The sequence below is a fragment of the Ursus maritimus genome, unplaced genomic scaffold (genome assembly GCF_017311325.1).
Source record: "Ursus maritimus isolate PB19 unplaced genomic scaffold, ASM1731132v1 scaffold_4, whole genome shotgun sequence".
In the NCBI taxonomy this organism is placed as follows: domain Eukaryota; kingdom Metazoa; phylum Chordata; class Mammalia; order Carnivora; family Ursidae; genus Ursus; species Ursus maritimus.
This window is the reverse complement of record NW_024426552.1, coordinates 33,796,401-33,813,556: the sequence shown is the minus strand read 5'-3', so window position 1 is coordinate 33,813,556 and position 17,156 is coordinate 33,796,401.

Sequence of the window (17,156 nt, the reverse complement as noted above, 5' to 3'; positions counted from 1 at the left end):
ACCCTAGTATGCCAAACACCATGCTTGGTTCTTCCAAGTATTATTCCATCATTTTCCCAGGTTTAGAGAAGAGGAAACTAATCTGAAAATCCATGGAATTTTCTCAGTGTTGCTATTAAATGGAGAAGCTGAGATTTGAATCTCATATTTGAATGACTAAAAGTTGTGTTTCTTTTATTGCTTTGGTTTTCTTTGTATGTGTAGAAGTAAAAAGAAACTAAAATATAAGGATAATGATGACAATAACACTTCCAGGTATGAAATTCTTTTTATTAAGATTTAATTTATTTATTTGAGAGAGAGAGAGAGGTAGAGCACAAGGGGGGGGGGGCAGAAGCAGACACCCTGCTCAGCAGGGAGCCCGATGCAGGGCTCCATCCCAGGACCCTGAGATCATGACCTGAGCTGAAGGCAGATGCTTAACCAACTGAGCTACCCAGGCGCCCCTAATTCTTTTCTTATTTAAGAATGTTTTGTTCTATTTTCACACAAAATTCTTTTTTCTCTTTGAGTTTTATGCCCTTTTTGTCACTTTCTCTCTAAAACCTAGTTGCCACCTTATTCATATATATTTGTTTAGCCTTGCATCTGGATAAGTGACTCACCCAAGGAATACACGGGTATGAGATCTTTGAATTTTTAATTAAAAATTGTAGTTGCAATCAAGCTTTAAGAGATTAACACTCTCATGCTAAGACCCAGAACAGTGTGAATATCACCAGTATTTTCCTTTCTGTTAATGTGTCCACTAAGTTATCTGTAATGTTCTCAACTCCAAGTGTCTCTGTAAGAAAGTACCTCTGGTTTCCTTGCCATCAGGAAAATAAATAATGTGTAGCTAAATTAATTAATTAATTAATTAAAATAAAATAAAATAGAATAATAAATTTGCTTCACGAGAAAGACACTCATAAACCCTAAGATTTTCCCCTGGGATTGTCCAGTAATCAGAAGAGGGAACACTGTTTGTGCAGTCCAAGAAATATATCCAACCTCTCTTGTTTCCTCTCCTGCCAAGCCTATTTTACTTTTGATATAAAGGTGTGCCATACTCTCCATTAGTTGCCCCGCCCTTAGTTCAGCAGGAAAATGCTATTATTACTCCCACTGCTCTCCTTCGCTTCCCTCTGTGCTCAGTACCGCTGGCTCCAAATAGTGCAGGAATTACTGTCACTAAACGGAGCATGTGATAACAGACCAGGAGGAATGACAGGCTATAACTGGAAAAATGGAGGTGATAAAAATATCTTTTTTTTTTTTTTGAGAACATGAGAAGCTTAAAGTTTATTTTCCCCTATGTTTCCTTCATAATTTCCTATAGCTTCTCCATTGTGTTTATTTCCCTGAACACCACTTTTGATATTTTGTTCTGACAATTAATAGAAGCACACAATTTTCCTCTACTTTTTATGTTCCAAACTAACACCTGGAAATGAATATAGAAGACTCGTTTTGCCATTTTAAATCAGCCCACATTAAGTTAATATCATCCAGCTACTGTAGGAGAGCCACGGAAGAATAGAATATAACTAATACATAGCTTTAATTATAAGTGTATCAATAATTTTGAAAATTCATTGGACAAACTGAATTTTAATTGTTTACCTTTCCCCCAGAATCAGAATTCATGAAGTCTCCTCTTTGTTTTTCACTGAACTAATGGGTTTGCGGAGAAAATAAAATATAGTGTGATTTCAACCTTTATGCTTTGATAAGTAATTCCTATCCACTTACAAAAGAACGATCTCTGTGTACCACCTTTTCAAACACACTACGGTAGAAACTCAGGATCGCCCTTCTTTATCATCCTCCTCACGTCAAGCTTGACAAGTATGGCTTTCTAATTGAAGCAGTTAGATCTCTCATTTTACCCCCAATGTATAGAAAATACCTTAAAACATAGTAGAGTTTAGTAAATATTAAATTAATATATAATAGCCATGCTTTAAATGTCTGTTGGCAATAAGAATATTAAATTTATTGCATTTGCAATTCATTACATAGTTAGAAATTATACATTAAGATCTGAAATTTGAAGAGTGTTAGGGAAATTAACATTTTGGACCTTCTCTGGAAATGGTGTTTTCATATTGAACAAACACTCTGCTTCTCTTTTCTATAATAAAACGATGACACTAGCAAACTGAAGAAATTTGTTCCCAGAAATAACAGATTCTGTCTCAGTTACTTGATGCATTTTGATTTCTGTTTTTTTTTCTTTTATGACATTTTTTCATCTTGAGAATAGTTAAGATGTCTAACTCATATTTGTATACCCTCCATCAATTAGTTTCATGTGTTGGACAAGGAAGATACTCGATATTTATTGACTGAAGATACGCATTTAAAAAATCAAGTAAATATATTGTCAAATGTTCTGATAATCTAAAAAAATTCTCGTTTGTAATAGGATGTTTAATATTGTACTGCATTATAGTGAATGTCTGTAACATACTTGGTTGATGAAATATGTAGGATATATATATCTAAAGTATTAGTGCTCTAAATAGTCTACTGATGGCTAGCTTCCTGCTCTACACCAAGATTCAAGTTATCTTAATAGGGGAATCTATTTTGTATATTTATAACCCTGTAAAGATAATTTTAATATTACTTGAACTTGTGGGGCTTCTCTCTTATGCTCATATTTCATCTTTACAGGATAAAAAAGCAAATATCACTGCTGGTTTAACTATTAAAATATCCATATGAGAAAACAAGAAACTTTTTCTATACATTTAAAGTACAGAATTTCAAATTCTGATTTCAAAATTATTTAATGATCTCTATAAAGATGTCTATGACTGGGATAGCATTCTATTCTCTGTTTTACTCACACTTGCCTCATACATCCTCATACTTCCTTGAGTTATAAAATGGGGAGATCAGTTCAAGATTCACTTCTCTTTATAAACCGTCATTTTAGAAAACATCATAAGAACCTATAATAACTGAAATTTGAAACAAACATCACATAGTGTGAATACTGTACATTTCAAGAGTACAAATGCAGTGTATCTGTGACATTCATAGGTTTGGAAAAACTTAGGTATAGAGCAAAATTTTCTATGTGAATTTAAAATCAGCTCCGAAGGGTACTTTGACTATGGTTTCTTTATTAGGTAATATTATTGAATCAATGATAAATTTCCTGGGTCTGCTTATAAAGTAGTATATAATTTAAAAGTTGCAGTATTTGGGAGTGAGGTCATAGGATGTTTGCAAAAGTCTTCAAATGATTCATCAAACAGAAAAAGAGAGCAAGAGGAAAACATGTGTGAATGTGAGTGAAGTGTATCTATAGATCTTTTTTCATCATTTTGGCAGGATTGGGAATTTATCAAGTAAAATTGTAGGTAGAAAAGCTTAAACTATATATCCAGAATAATGTGTAAAAATGAGACCACCGTTAATTTTTTCCATTTGTTTGGAAACATTTCCTAACTGCACACCACAGAATTTGATAATGACAAGTGCCAGTGAAATTTCTCATAATATACATTGAATTAGCACAATATAGTTATCACAAACAGTAAGCAATTTTTTTCTGATATTGAAGAGCTAATGTTAGACAAATCACTTTTCATAATTCTCCACTGTGTTTTACATAAATCAGTCCAAATAAACTTGGGACTCTTTTATTTTTATTAAGTTATGAATTATATTATATGCAAATGGATATTTGACATGTGGCCACATTATAATGAAAGCATGCAAATCTAGGTAATAAATAAATCAGATTTTCTTGAAGTATGACATTGGAATAAGAAGAAACAACTGAAAAAACAGTCTCGTAGTATTGTCTTATGCTTAGCTGGAGTCTAGGACCTAATATTCCAAAAAGCATTGCAACATTTATTGGTTCTTTATGGGGCACTCTGTACATGGTATTCCTCTTCAAAGGGAATGTCAGATGTCTGCTGTTGAATCTCAATGTTCACATTTATAAATTAAAGACATTAGACCAAATGATTCCTTACTAAAAGAAAGAAGGAAAGAAGAAAGAAAGAAAGAAAGAAAGAAAGAAAGAAAGAAAGAAAGAAAGAAAAAGAAAGAAGAAAGGAAAGAAAGAGAAAAATAGAAAACTTCTATTTCTAGTATCTTTAACCCTATGAATTATAGTAAGCATAGTGGGCATATATTTGCTGTATGTGGACATCTCTATTAAAGGTAAACCAAGCATAGGGGTGCCTGGGTGGCTCAATGGGCTAAGCGTCTGCCTTCAGCTCAGGTCATGATCCCAGAGTCCTGGCATCTGAGCCCATAGTTGGCTCTCTGCTCAGTAGGGGAGTCTGTCTCTCCCTCCCTACCCCCCCCCATGCTCTCTCACTCTCTCAAATAAATAGATAAAATCTTTTTTAAAAATTTAAAAAGAGATAAACTAAACATATATTCCTTGACTGCCTACTATGTGCTACACAATTAAAGCTTTTTTCTTATTTCCTCTTTATAACAGCTCTGTGACGTCTGTTTAATTCTCCCCATTTTCCAGGTTAGAAACTTAAACTCCCAACAGAAAGAATAATTGGCATAAAATCTCACAGTATATTAATGGAGGGCCTGGGATTTAAATCTGGATATATCTGGTTGCAAAATAAATAAAGGTGTATATTCCCATAGTTTCTATAATACAAAACTATCCCTCCCTCTAGGTCCTATTGCATCTACTGTATTTACTTCACAATTAGAAATTCATTCTTCTCTATCTAGTTCTGGAAGCATTTAATGTGTTTACTTGGAAATTACAGCAATAGCTTAACTTCTTTTCCAGCTCATAGCACCTAACACAGTTTTGTACTAAGGGCAGCCATTAAATAAACAATTGATGATTAAAATAATTGTTTCCTTTTCTATTTACCACAGGAGGCTGTGACACTCCTGATTATGTTTTAATGTTAACATTCAGGCAGTTTTAGATATAAGACGCCATTATTTTTTTACAGTTCAGAGATTTGAGTTTTTAAATATCAAATTGTCAGCCTGTCGCCAATCAACAAGTATACATTGAGCAACCTCAGGTTACATTATCAGAATCTTCAACAGTAATTTCCATAAAAATGTAAGTTTCTCCAAAAATAGATGAAAATGTACTTACTGGTCTAAACCTGCCTTTCCCAACAGATCAGCATTTTTCATATATACTTATGTCGATGTTTATTTGAAATAACTGCATCATTTCTAAATCACGTTACCCCAATTCTCTGCATGTCCTTGAGACTCCTTTATCATCCTCATCATTGTGCTGCATGTTCAGCCCTATTAGTTTTGAGCTTAATGCTGTGCAGTTTAGCTGGCTGATAAAAGCCTTATTGTAGTGTTTTTAATACCTACAGCGCCTCTGTGATTTTGCACAAATTAATTGTTCTTTTGTAGCTATTTTAGCTTTTTAGTACTTTGAAGCTGTTACTGAGGAGATAGACAAGGGGGAACTGTGGTTTACAGCACGACAGCTTAATTTACATAGGCAATGTGAAGTGGAATGATGAGGAAATTAAATCGAGAAAGGAAAAAAAAAACCTGCATGATTGAAAAACATTTGTATTTGACCTGAATGATCCAGCTTGAAAAACTACCTAAATGGAACTACCCAGATGATTGCTGTGGCCTTCGCTTAAGTTTATTTGAATAATAGACTAAAAGACTGAAAGCTCGTATTTCTTTAAAAAGCAAAAACAAACAAGATTTATGATTAACACTCAATTTATGATTAATACTCAATTTGCAGTAAAGGATAGGGAGATAATTGGTAATATTTGACTGTTTTCCAGAAAGTGATGAAGGAAATATCCTAGTCTATGGGCCAATCCATGTACAAGGAGATATAGAAAGGGACATCTTTTCCAATCCATTCTTCATTCGGCGACTCTGATGAACATCTCATATGCTCACCCCCTGATGTATGTGTCTCTGAAGTCATTCTTTTCAGATTTCACCAGTTGTGTTTTCACATTCCTTATGTTATCATAAGGGATCATATATTCCGTCATGTGGCATGTTTTAATACTCTTTTCATATCATTAGGAACTCTTGTAATGCATTTTTAAAATTAAACAAACAAATCATTTAGGTCATTGAACTTGGAGCTAGGGACAAAGGCATGAGCAAAAGAGGCACAACAGTTGCCTTAGAGGAGCTTATATAGTATATAAATATAAAATAATGAAACTATGGATACACACTTGCAAATTAAAAAACACAAAACTTAAGATATAAATACTAATATCAATATTAAATGATACAATAAATGTGATGAAAGGCATTGGCTGTGCAGTTTCTAGAATCAAGAAAGAAGTGAGGGTAAAAATGAACTTAATGGTGGAGGTTATGGTTTCCTATGTGTGATTTGGAGGTAGATGGGAGTAGAGAGGTGACTAAGCTAGGGATAGGTTTCAGGGATAATCATTTTCCACTTTCTTACTAAAATGTTTTGTGTGTTTTTTTCTACTTTTTGGGGGATGGAAGGGAATCTTAATATCCTAGAAATGGCTGGAATCAATCAGTTTAATTTATATTCGGTGTCATCATCACAAGGACTACAGTTTGAAGCATGATTACTTCTTAGTTATCTTTTTTTTTTAGAATGCTGGGGCCCCTTGGTACTGGTTCCATTACTTCCAGGATTAGCAAAGAAGGTGAAGAAAGAGATACAGTGTTGGAAAAGAGAAAGAAATGGTGGAAAGATAGAGAAGGAAAAAAAAGATGAGAGGCAGCAGAATGAAATGGAGAAAGAGGAAGGAGGGAGAAAAGGCTGGACTGAAAGAAATAGAGATAAAAGAGACAGATGACAGGAGAGAGAGATGAAGAAAATTTACAGAAAGATTGGCAGTGATTTGGTAAGGTTGAAAAGAAAATTCTGATATGGAAGATGCTATGTTACCTCATATATAGGTTTTCACAGTTTAATAATAAATGATAATCTTACTGCTTACTATTTTCTTGGCTCTTACTTCCCAAGGTTCGTCATTCTAAAGAGCAGTTAGCAGCAGAGCAGGGTTACTGAGACGAATATGAAATTGAAGAAAGAAAAGCTGTCTAAACATCTATGACTATCAAAAGTATTGGTTTTAATGAACATTCGCTCTTAGGAGAAAGAAACTCTTTTGATAGTATTAATGGTTATCCACTCAATTTTTCTAGATCTGGACATGGGAAAGGTTGCTAAGTACTATGAAGTAGTTAAAGTATTGATTTAAAAATGGATTCTGCTTGTATGTGATACTGTTTTTTTTTTCCTTTAAACTGTAAGATGTATTTTACTAGCAGAATTCCCTGACCATCTAATGTGAAATTCCTACATTTGGTTACACAACTTTTACAAAGTTACGAATTCTTTAATATTCTGTATGCCATGGTGATTATACTTATATACCATTATGAATTAATGGCAAATATCAAATTAACAAAACAAGATTAGGAGTAAGCAAACTTTTTCTATAACGTGCCAGATAGTAAATATTTTAAGCTTTGAACATCATAAGGTCTCTGTCATAACTGTTTAACTACATGATTGTAGCACAAAAGTAGCCACAGGCAACACCTCAACAAATGGGCTTATCTGTGTTTTACTATAAGTTTATTCACAAAAACAGGAGGCATATTGGATTTAGCCCTCAGGCCCTAGTTTGGTGACTTCTTTACCAACTATCTGTAAAATTTTCTGAAAATTTTACATATCTATAAATGCATGTATTAATTTACTTTTATATTATTTCTCATTTGAGAGGCGCTAGAAGTTACCATTTGGATATTGGGTGTTAGGAAAAAAAAATTTTTAAGTAAATTGGTTAGTCTTGAATTGTTAAAAATGCAAAACAGTTTGAAACATGCAAATGCTAAGCAGTTTTGTTCATTAACCTAAACTACTAGTATTCCTACCATTTTATTTACAATATTTTTATGTAACAAATATTTTTTCATTCATTACTCTGAAGTACTTATAAATCTTCTATGTTTTAATACTTTTTTAGATTATGTTGATAAAGTATGTTTCTGCTTTGAAATTAGATTGATTTCCTGTAATAAAGAACATTACTCTGTTGTTGATGTTTGACCCTTACTAGGCTCCCTGTCTCTCTTCACTCCTAACACCTCATCACCTCACCACCTTTGTGACTTAGAAGGACCACCCACCCACAAGTTCTCTCTGCCTATGCAGGCTGGTGGGGATTTCAAATAGCACAGCCTCTAGTCCACAGGAGAAACCCTATTCCAATTTCATCCCCAACTCACAGTAAAAATCTGAAGCCACCCCTCACCCCCTTTGCTCTTCAGACTCCTCTGTGAGCTCTTCCCTTCCCGAAAATCTTCAACTTGATGTGAGCACTAAATGTACTTTATTTATATTTACTGGTGAGTGATTTGAATCATCTGACTCCACATCTAAATAAATTTGAGGGTGAGTGAGCATGCAGCCTGTGAGCTGACTTATCAAAACTCCTTTATCAAAGGATCTCCTTATATTGAAGAATCTTTGCACATGATTTTCCTTCTGATTGGGGCACTTCTGCATCTGAGACTCAAATATCTTCTACCTCTTACTTCAGGTCTCTGCTCAGTCATTCCCTTATTAGAGAACATCCCTGACCACCCTCTATTAAATGATAATTTAAAAGGAGCTCCTTGCCCCTTCTTTATTTTTCATCAGAGCATTTCCCATCTTCTTACATATATTCTACGTTTATTTATTTGTTTATTGACCCTTTTAGAATACAGGCTTCATAAGGACAGACATTTTCATCTGTTTCGTTTGTTGCTAAATCTCCAGCACCTAAAACATAATACATAATAAATCCTAATGTGTCCTTTGTAAGTGAATAAGTCAATATATTAGTGTTGATGTTAATATAATTTTTCTTATATAACCCTCCAATCCCCCTGTGGCATTCTAATATTATTCTGTATATTAAAAAAATAAATACAAGGAAAGAAACACAAGATAGCTTTTAGATTTATGAGAAATTAAATTTAGCAATTCCCATCAATGTCACATCTATTTATTCTCCTCTTAGTAATGCAGGCATTTTTTTTTTTTACATTTGGTTCCATAAGTTATTTTCCTGTCATATATTTTTTTAAATATAAAAGCACTCAGCTACTCCCAACATACCCTGTTGACTCCAATATCCTGTTTCTTCTTAATATTAGCTTACTATTTTTGTTTCTAGTGATGCTGAAGCAAAATACTGTTAGTAATAATAATAATACCAAGGCTCTTTACATATATCACCTTAATTTATAATGTAATTTTATTGTATTTTACAAAATCAAAGATGCCATCAATTTTAAAATATATCATTATTATATATCCACTATAAAAGAAAAAAAAATAGTCGTCAATTAAAACATGACATACACTTTCATTAGGAAGTAATTATACTTATAATATTTTATATTTGTCAAGGAAGCTCTTTTAGTTGAATTTGCATAAACTCAGACATAGATATAAATATACACTATTGATATAAATATTGGCAAATACACTATATAAGGTATCCCTAAAATATTTTCTTTGGAATCTAATTCTTCTAAATCACTTTTCTATTTAGAGTCATCCTATTTATATTTCTTCAGAAGATATTCTCTGTTTGATTGAGATGCAAAATTTCTACAAAAGTTTTTTTTTTTTTTCATTATTGTCAACCGGAATTTTTTTTCCAAGCTGTTAACTCTCATTCTGCAAAATTTGGAGATGATAATTTATTTATTAGACCAGAAATTTTCATCAGAAGGTATTTAAATAGCAGTCAAGATTCATGTTCCTTCTTCAATGGTTCTTAAATTATGTGTTGACTGAAAGTTAAGGGTTTGAATTTGTCCATTTGTGACAAGAAAATAGTACCCTCCTTTATGCATGTACAAATAATGGCAATTAAAAAGTGGCTGCACCTCCTGGACAAGGGCAAGGGAAATTCAGAGACGTCAAAATGAGAGGTCTTTGAATGGACCATCTGTACCATACCACGTGTCATTAATTTTAAGAACCCAAAACATCATATACTAAAACCCATATAGGTAAGGAAATTAGGGCTTGCCCAAATTCAAATTCATTTGTCTAGTAAGTAACTAACTTAGAACTAATTTTATTTTATTTTTTTTTAAATTTTTTTATTATATTATGTTAGTCACCGTACAGTACATCCCTGGTTTCTGATGTAAAGTTCGATGATTCATTAGTTGCGTATAACACCCAGTGCACCATGCAATACGTGCCCTCCTTATTACCCATCACCAGCCTATCCCATTTCCCCACCCTCCTCCCCTCTGAAGCCCTCAGTTTGTTTCTCAGAGTCCATAGTCTCTCATGCTTCATTCCCCCTTCTGATTACCCCCCTTTCTTTATCCCTTTCTTCCCCTACAGATCTTCCTAGTTCTTATGTTCCATAGATGAGAGAAATCATATGATAATTGTCTTTCTCTGCTTGACTTATTTCACTTAGAACTAATTTTAAATCCAGTACTCCTGCCCCGGTAATTTGGAATAAATTGTGAATATGCCTAAATTATTTAAGTTATAATTATTATACAAGAATTTCTTTATATTTGTTCTCTTGTTAGATTTACAGAAACACGTGGTCCCAATGATTCTTCTTATGTCTTTGAAATTCCACCTTTCCTACTGATGTAGGTCTTTTTTAAAGCACAGGTTAAAGTATAAAATATAAATTTAACTTTTGTTTATTCCTTGTTTATATTTTAAATCTCAATTAAAAATATATTTGACTTGGAAAAATGGAAACCCCTTACGTATTGTTAATCTAGAAGATTCATTTATTGGCAAGATGCAATCTTATCAAAATATTAACTTTTGTTAAGTTGTTACCTAAGTAGAGACAATTTGGTATGCCTTTATTCAATGTTAAAATTTTAAAACTTTAAAATTAGAAGAGGTCTTCCAGATATATAATCTCTAGTAATATTTACCATTTTTTCAGGGCAGAGTCTGTGAACAAGAAATGTTAATTAACTCTCTCAATGTTACACTGCTGGCTAGTGTCTGCATCCAAACAAAATCAGAGTCCTTGATACAAAGTTCACTTGTTCTTTCTACTACTTTGTATCAGATGGATTATATCTATGGATTTTTATTTTTGTGAGTGCAAGTATTTTGTATTCTTCCTCTATATATCCCTAGTGTCTAGCACAATGTACTATCACACAAAAGGTGTTCTCTAGATTGCCAAATAAACAAACGTTATGACCATCTGATCCAAGCAAGAGTTTAAATAGGACAAAAACTTTAGAAACACCAACAAACTTTGCCTAGAACAGAATAGCATCTGTATATTTTTAAAAACATAGTTTAGGGTTTTTTTTGTGTGTGTGTGTCATTGCCTAAGTATAATAATAGTCAAACCAGTTATATATGTTATATATGGTATCTATCTATCATCTATCATCCATCTCTATACAGTGTATGTACACATACACAAATACACACACACAATGAAATGTGGTGGAAGAGATGCAAGTCTTGCTCCTAGAATCTAAAAGTTCCTGCATAAACCTCCAGATGCCCTAGAATATGGTGAAACAACAGAGTGGATGGAGTTTGGGACCTATATAGAGTAGTACCCCATGCCCTCTTTATCAGCAGAGGATTTAATATACTGTTAGGCTACCATTGACCTTCTGACCATACATCAGAAGGAGAGTCATCTGCTTCTGAACCAGAGTTGACAACGGATAACTGAAACTGTGGAAAGTGAAATCGTGGAGAAGGGTGGACAACTATATAAGATACATAAGATAGATATAGAGATGCTCTTTATATATAGCATATACATGTTAGAACATATATATTATATATAACATATATACCTACATATAACTAGTTTGATTATTATTATGGTTAGGCAATTAAAAAAATTAAAACATTTTAAAAGATAAATATGCTATTCCAATTTTAGTGATTGAAGTAGTTTATATATATAATTATACACGTAACACTGTTTATGTGCACACACATACAGTATTGGTTTTCTTCTCTTTACGCCATTATTGGCTCATTGACTTGAACATTTTAGAATGGTATATATTTTACTAAAAAGCAAATAAAAAGTGATTCTTTCCCCTGAAATAATATTGAATCAGAACTATGATTTAATTTTGCGTACTGTGTTTATGCACTATTCAACTTCCAAAGTTATTATCAATGTGTTTAGCCCATATCAGTCAAGGAATCAAATCCCATTGCACAAGTATATATAATGTTTTTCTGCAATATAGTAGAATTAAAATTGCAGTGCTTCCAATCAGACCATAAGCAATGTGGTAATCAAGCATTAATTTAGCAAGTTCATTTTTCTATTACACTGTTTTCAACACAAAGTTAGTGCATTAGTATTTCTGTAGCTCTGAGGTCAAATTGAAAGAGAGTTTGCAAGAGTAACTATAAAAAACACCTTGAGCTAAGTGTAATGGAGGTTGACTTTGAGACTTCCTTGGTCAAGCTTAAAATTGGTCTCTCATTTAATCACAGTCAAAAGAAAAGATAGCAGTATTTTATTGAAAAATCTAAAGCATTAACATTTAAAAAATTTACAGCAGAGGCAGATGTTCAGGGGAAAATTAAAACTCACTCTAACAGTTGCAACAGTTCTTAGTCTGTCTCTCCATGGACTTATTTCTCCTAAGTTTTATGGTAAAATAATTTTTAAAATTTACTTTTCATAAATATTAAAGCAATCTTAAGGTAATGTGCTATTTCAGTCTGATTATTCCTGTCAGACTATGAAGAATGTTGCATTGTCTTAAATATGCATTTGTTAGGTCAGTTATCAAATTCTATGTTAAGCATAAAATAATTTGCTTGATTGAAAAGTATGATGGGGAATAAAAAAGAAAAAGATACTAGAACTCAGTGCATCCTGTAGATGTTGCTATAAAGTAGGATTGGGAAAACTATAGCCTGCAGTCCAAATCTGGACCTCTCACTATTTTGCTAAATTCAGTTTTATTGGAACACAGCCATCCCCATTCTTTCTGGCATTTGTCTACAGCTGCTTCCACACTACAATGACAAAGTAGAGTAGTTAAGACACACATTGCATGCAGCCCACGAAGAGTAAAATATTTACTATCGGTTCTTTGCAGAAATATTTTGCCAAGCCCATGGTAAGACCTTGAGAAAAAGAGATCTAAGGACTATACCTTTTTTGGACTTGAACTGCCTGTCTCAAAGTACAACCATTTTATTCTTACCATGACTCCTATCGATTATCATAGACCGCTCTTCCTCCAGTTATTCGTATAGCTTATTTACTCTCCTTATTCAAGTCTCTACACAAAAGTCTTCTAGTCAGGCTTTCCTTACAGATCATACTTAAAATAGTGCCTACACACTTTTTGCATTAATATCTATCATATTAATTGACTTTATTTGTATTTATAGCAATTGTCACCATATTGTTGAACAGAGTTAGATGCTCACCAGACCTATTTTCTGTTCTCCTAGGTATGAAGATCATATTTTTCAGTCTTTCTTGCGCTTAATGAGTCCTTGAGTTCTGGTCAATGAAATATAGGGGATAAAGCATAATGTATGGGCTTGTCAAACCACTACGTTGTACACCTGAAACTAATATAACATTGTGTGTCTACTCTACTTCAATAAAAAAAGGCAATGACATAATATTGTTATATTGGGGACATTACCCACATTCTAATTGTAAAGTTAATCAAAGCAGTTTCGTTTAATGAATTCAGGTATCTTTCCTACTCTGACCATCTCCAAAAGATTTTATCAAATATCTAGGAGGTAACTACCCACATTCAAGTCTTGTCTGGATTCCCTGTCCTTGCTATTCCACTCTTCTGCTCTACCGGTTAAGACTTATTGGTATGTATCCTCTGATTTCCTTGAAGTATCCTCATTCCTATCTGGTCAAGAGCTTCACACATATCATTCAGCATCTTCTTTACCCTGATTATAGACCTCTTAAAACTGTAGACATTCTCCATGTATTTCTGTGACTATTTTGGAGAGCACAGAGAATTCTGGAACACTCTCATGTAACTATGGGTCTACAGTAAATTCAGGATTGTTTCAGGGCTTCTCTACATGGATAGACCATGCCAATGTCATATCTTGCTGATTGTTAATGAATCCTATTAATCATGAATTAATGAATCATGGCAAGATATGAGGGAATTCTAGAAACTTGCTGATTTCTTCTGTCTCATCTGGAAGGCAATGCTCTGGATTCCTCTGCCCAGATTCCAAAATTTAGTTGAGAATTTTATCTTTCTTTTGGGATTTTGACCTCATAGTGGGTGAGAAATACATTTCTAAAACTTCTGATGAATCTTCCTGAGCATCTAACTGTCTTTGATTCTTGCCCTCTGATTTACCGTATAGAATTTGATTTCCTCTGTAGCAGGGAAAGCTTGCCTTATGTTTAGATCTTTTGAAGGTCAAAATCCAACATCACCTTCTATTTTTCTCTGTATTTCTGTATACCAAACATACTTTCAGTGCAGTGATCATAGAATACACTCTTTCCTCTCATCGTCCTAAATGGGAATCCATTCTCAGAATGGGGTCCATTCTCAGAACATTTCTGAGACAAAAAGAAATGTTAATATTTCAAAATAGTATCAAAGCAAGAACAGAACGGCTATGGCATTCATCCAATTAATATGAAAATCTCATCCCTTAGGAAACAGTTCCGTTAATCCATTGGGATTAACCTTAGTGTGAATTCTGTTTAGGATTTTAAAAATAAATAATCGCTCTAAATAACTTCCATAAGCCTTTTTAATGTAAATAAAACGTAAAAAAATCATATATATATATGAAAGAGAGAGAAATAAAGAGAGAGAGACACATAGAGAGAAACAGAGAGGAAAATTGTGACTACAAAATAGAAATCGAGGAGAACAAACATTCACAGAGCTATCAGGCCCACAATTAAGCACTTTTATATGGTATATCATCTATGCCTTAAAACCATCCTTTGCAGTAGATTCTATTGTTCTCAAATTACATGTAAGAATAAAAGATGGATTTGGAATTCCAACCAGACCTGCCTGAATGTAAACTCTGGGCTTATATTACCTCCAAATAATCAATTAAAAATTAATCAAAAATAACAAATTTTGTTCAATGTAATTTCTTAAAATTATAAAATAATATTACATTTTAGGTCTATGAAAATCAAATAAAAAGGAATCACTTCATTTTGGAGGAATATATCAAAATTTCACATGCATTTAAAATAAAATACAGTATTGATGTTAAGAACTTTGGCCCAACTGATCCAAATCCTTACATTACCATTTGTGTGACCTTGGAGAATTACCCAAGCTCCAAAATTTACTCTCCTTTTTGATACATGGGAATAATAATTTTGAAATATCTGCATGAGATACTGAGTGTACATTTTTAAGGTGTCTGACACATAGAAAACACTCTATCAGTATTATCTACTGTTATTACTTAGCTCAAGTAACAAAGTTATTCTATCCTGTCATACCAGTGCTTAATTTCTTACTCTGTCCAGTGATACTTCCAACCATGTAGCCCCTCTTGGGCGCAGATGGTTCATCTCTAAATGGTGGTGACCTTAGCAAGTGATGTTGTGGATCTGAACAATGGCATCATCCCATGTCATGTATGTCTTCACAGCTCTCCTCTAATCCTGAGTCAGCTTCAGCTGATTATATGTTCAACTCTAGGACTTTTTTTCTTTTTTTTGCACCTTTTTTTTTTTTTATTTAAGAATATTTCCTAGATACTCCTTCACTATATAAAAGCATAATGTAGTCTACATTAGTTCAGTATGTGTTTACCCTTTCTCCAGGACACTTGCTTGGCCCCTAGTCAAATTTCTACAACATGTAGAGTATTCCTATAATAAATAAAATTTTTTAAATATTTTTAAAAACATTTTCAAACTCCCTTAAAGGAGGGAAATATGTTTCTTATCAGGATGCATGAATCAGATAAAAGCAGTACTTCTGGTTGAAGTGCAAGTGGCAGAGTTTCAGCCTGTCTGTTTTGTTTCTCCTTTCCCTCCCTGCCTGGCAGCTGAGTTGCCCAAGAGACAGGGTTTAAAAACTCCTGCTCTGAGTCTACTTCTGCCTTTCCTCCTAGCTTTCTGCTCTCTGTTCCTTCAATTTCTTTCATGTTATCACAAACAAAGAGTTCTTAACCTGCCTCTGATTAATTCAAATGTAAAGGAATGAAGACATAAAAATGCTGACCTTATGCATTGACTAAAATCTATTTTTCAGTTTAAGTTATCATCATCAATTATATACCCATATGTGTATTTATCTTATCTTTTTTGTTAAGGGCAGGTAATTTTATATCCCACAAAAAAAATTATCACTTCACAAATGTTTTTTTTCAATTGGTCATCATCCTATAATTGACGCATGTATTATGACTGAAGGCAACTTGTAAAACATGTCAACCTAACTTCCCCTGCTGATATTCAGAAAAGCAATGCTTCCCCAAGAATGGGAAAATAATTCTCTCCATTCTGAAGTGTTGTCTTATAAAATAAAAAAGTCTCCAACAACATGATGATTCATGAATTAATTTTATCTGCAATGGTGAGAAAATGCTAATAAATCGGATTCCTGCAATCTGCACTCTATCACAGTGCTGAAAAGCAAGGATGCTGCCTTACACATCCCAGTAAGTACATAGCATGGTGAAGCAGAGCTAATGTGCTCATAACATTTTACATTCATCAGTGCTTTGTTTACAGTGCCTGGTTTTTTCTTAAATAAAACCCTTTGATATAGATAGGACATACATTAATATTCCAATCTGAGAAATAATGAAACTGAAGTCCAGACAGTTAAGTGACATGCTTAAAACTATTCACCTGCTAAGGCATGACACTTTGGTTACCTGAACCTGTATCCTTGCTCCTTCTACTAAGCACCCTGCCAATTAAATCTTATACATTCAGCTAAATATAGATGAACTTCCAAGGTCGAAAAAGGAGGAGGTGATTAAGTATAATATTTAACAGTCCATTTAAGGGAAATATGTTTTCTTACTTTGTTAAAAACAAGAGTAGTTCATCATTCGAGACTGAGAAGAATGGGCATTAAGAGAGAAAACTGACTTCATTAATAATATCGAATCATTATAGTAGAGAAGTATTTTTCTTAAACAAAGGGTTTTACCAGAGCTTTATATA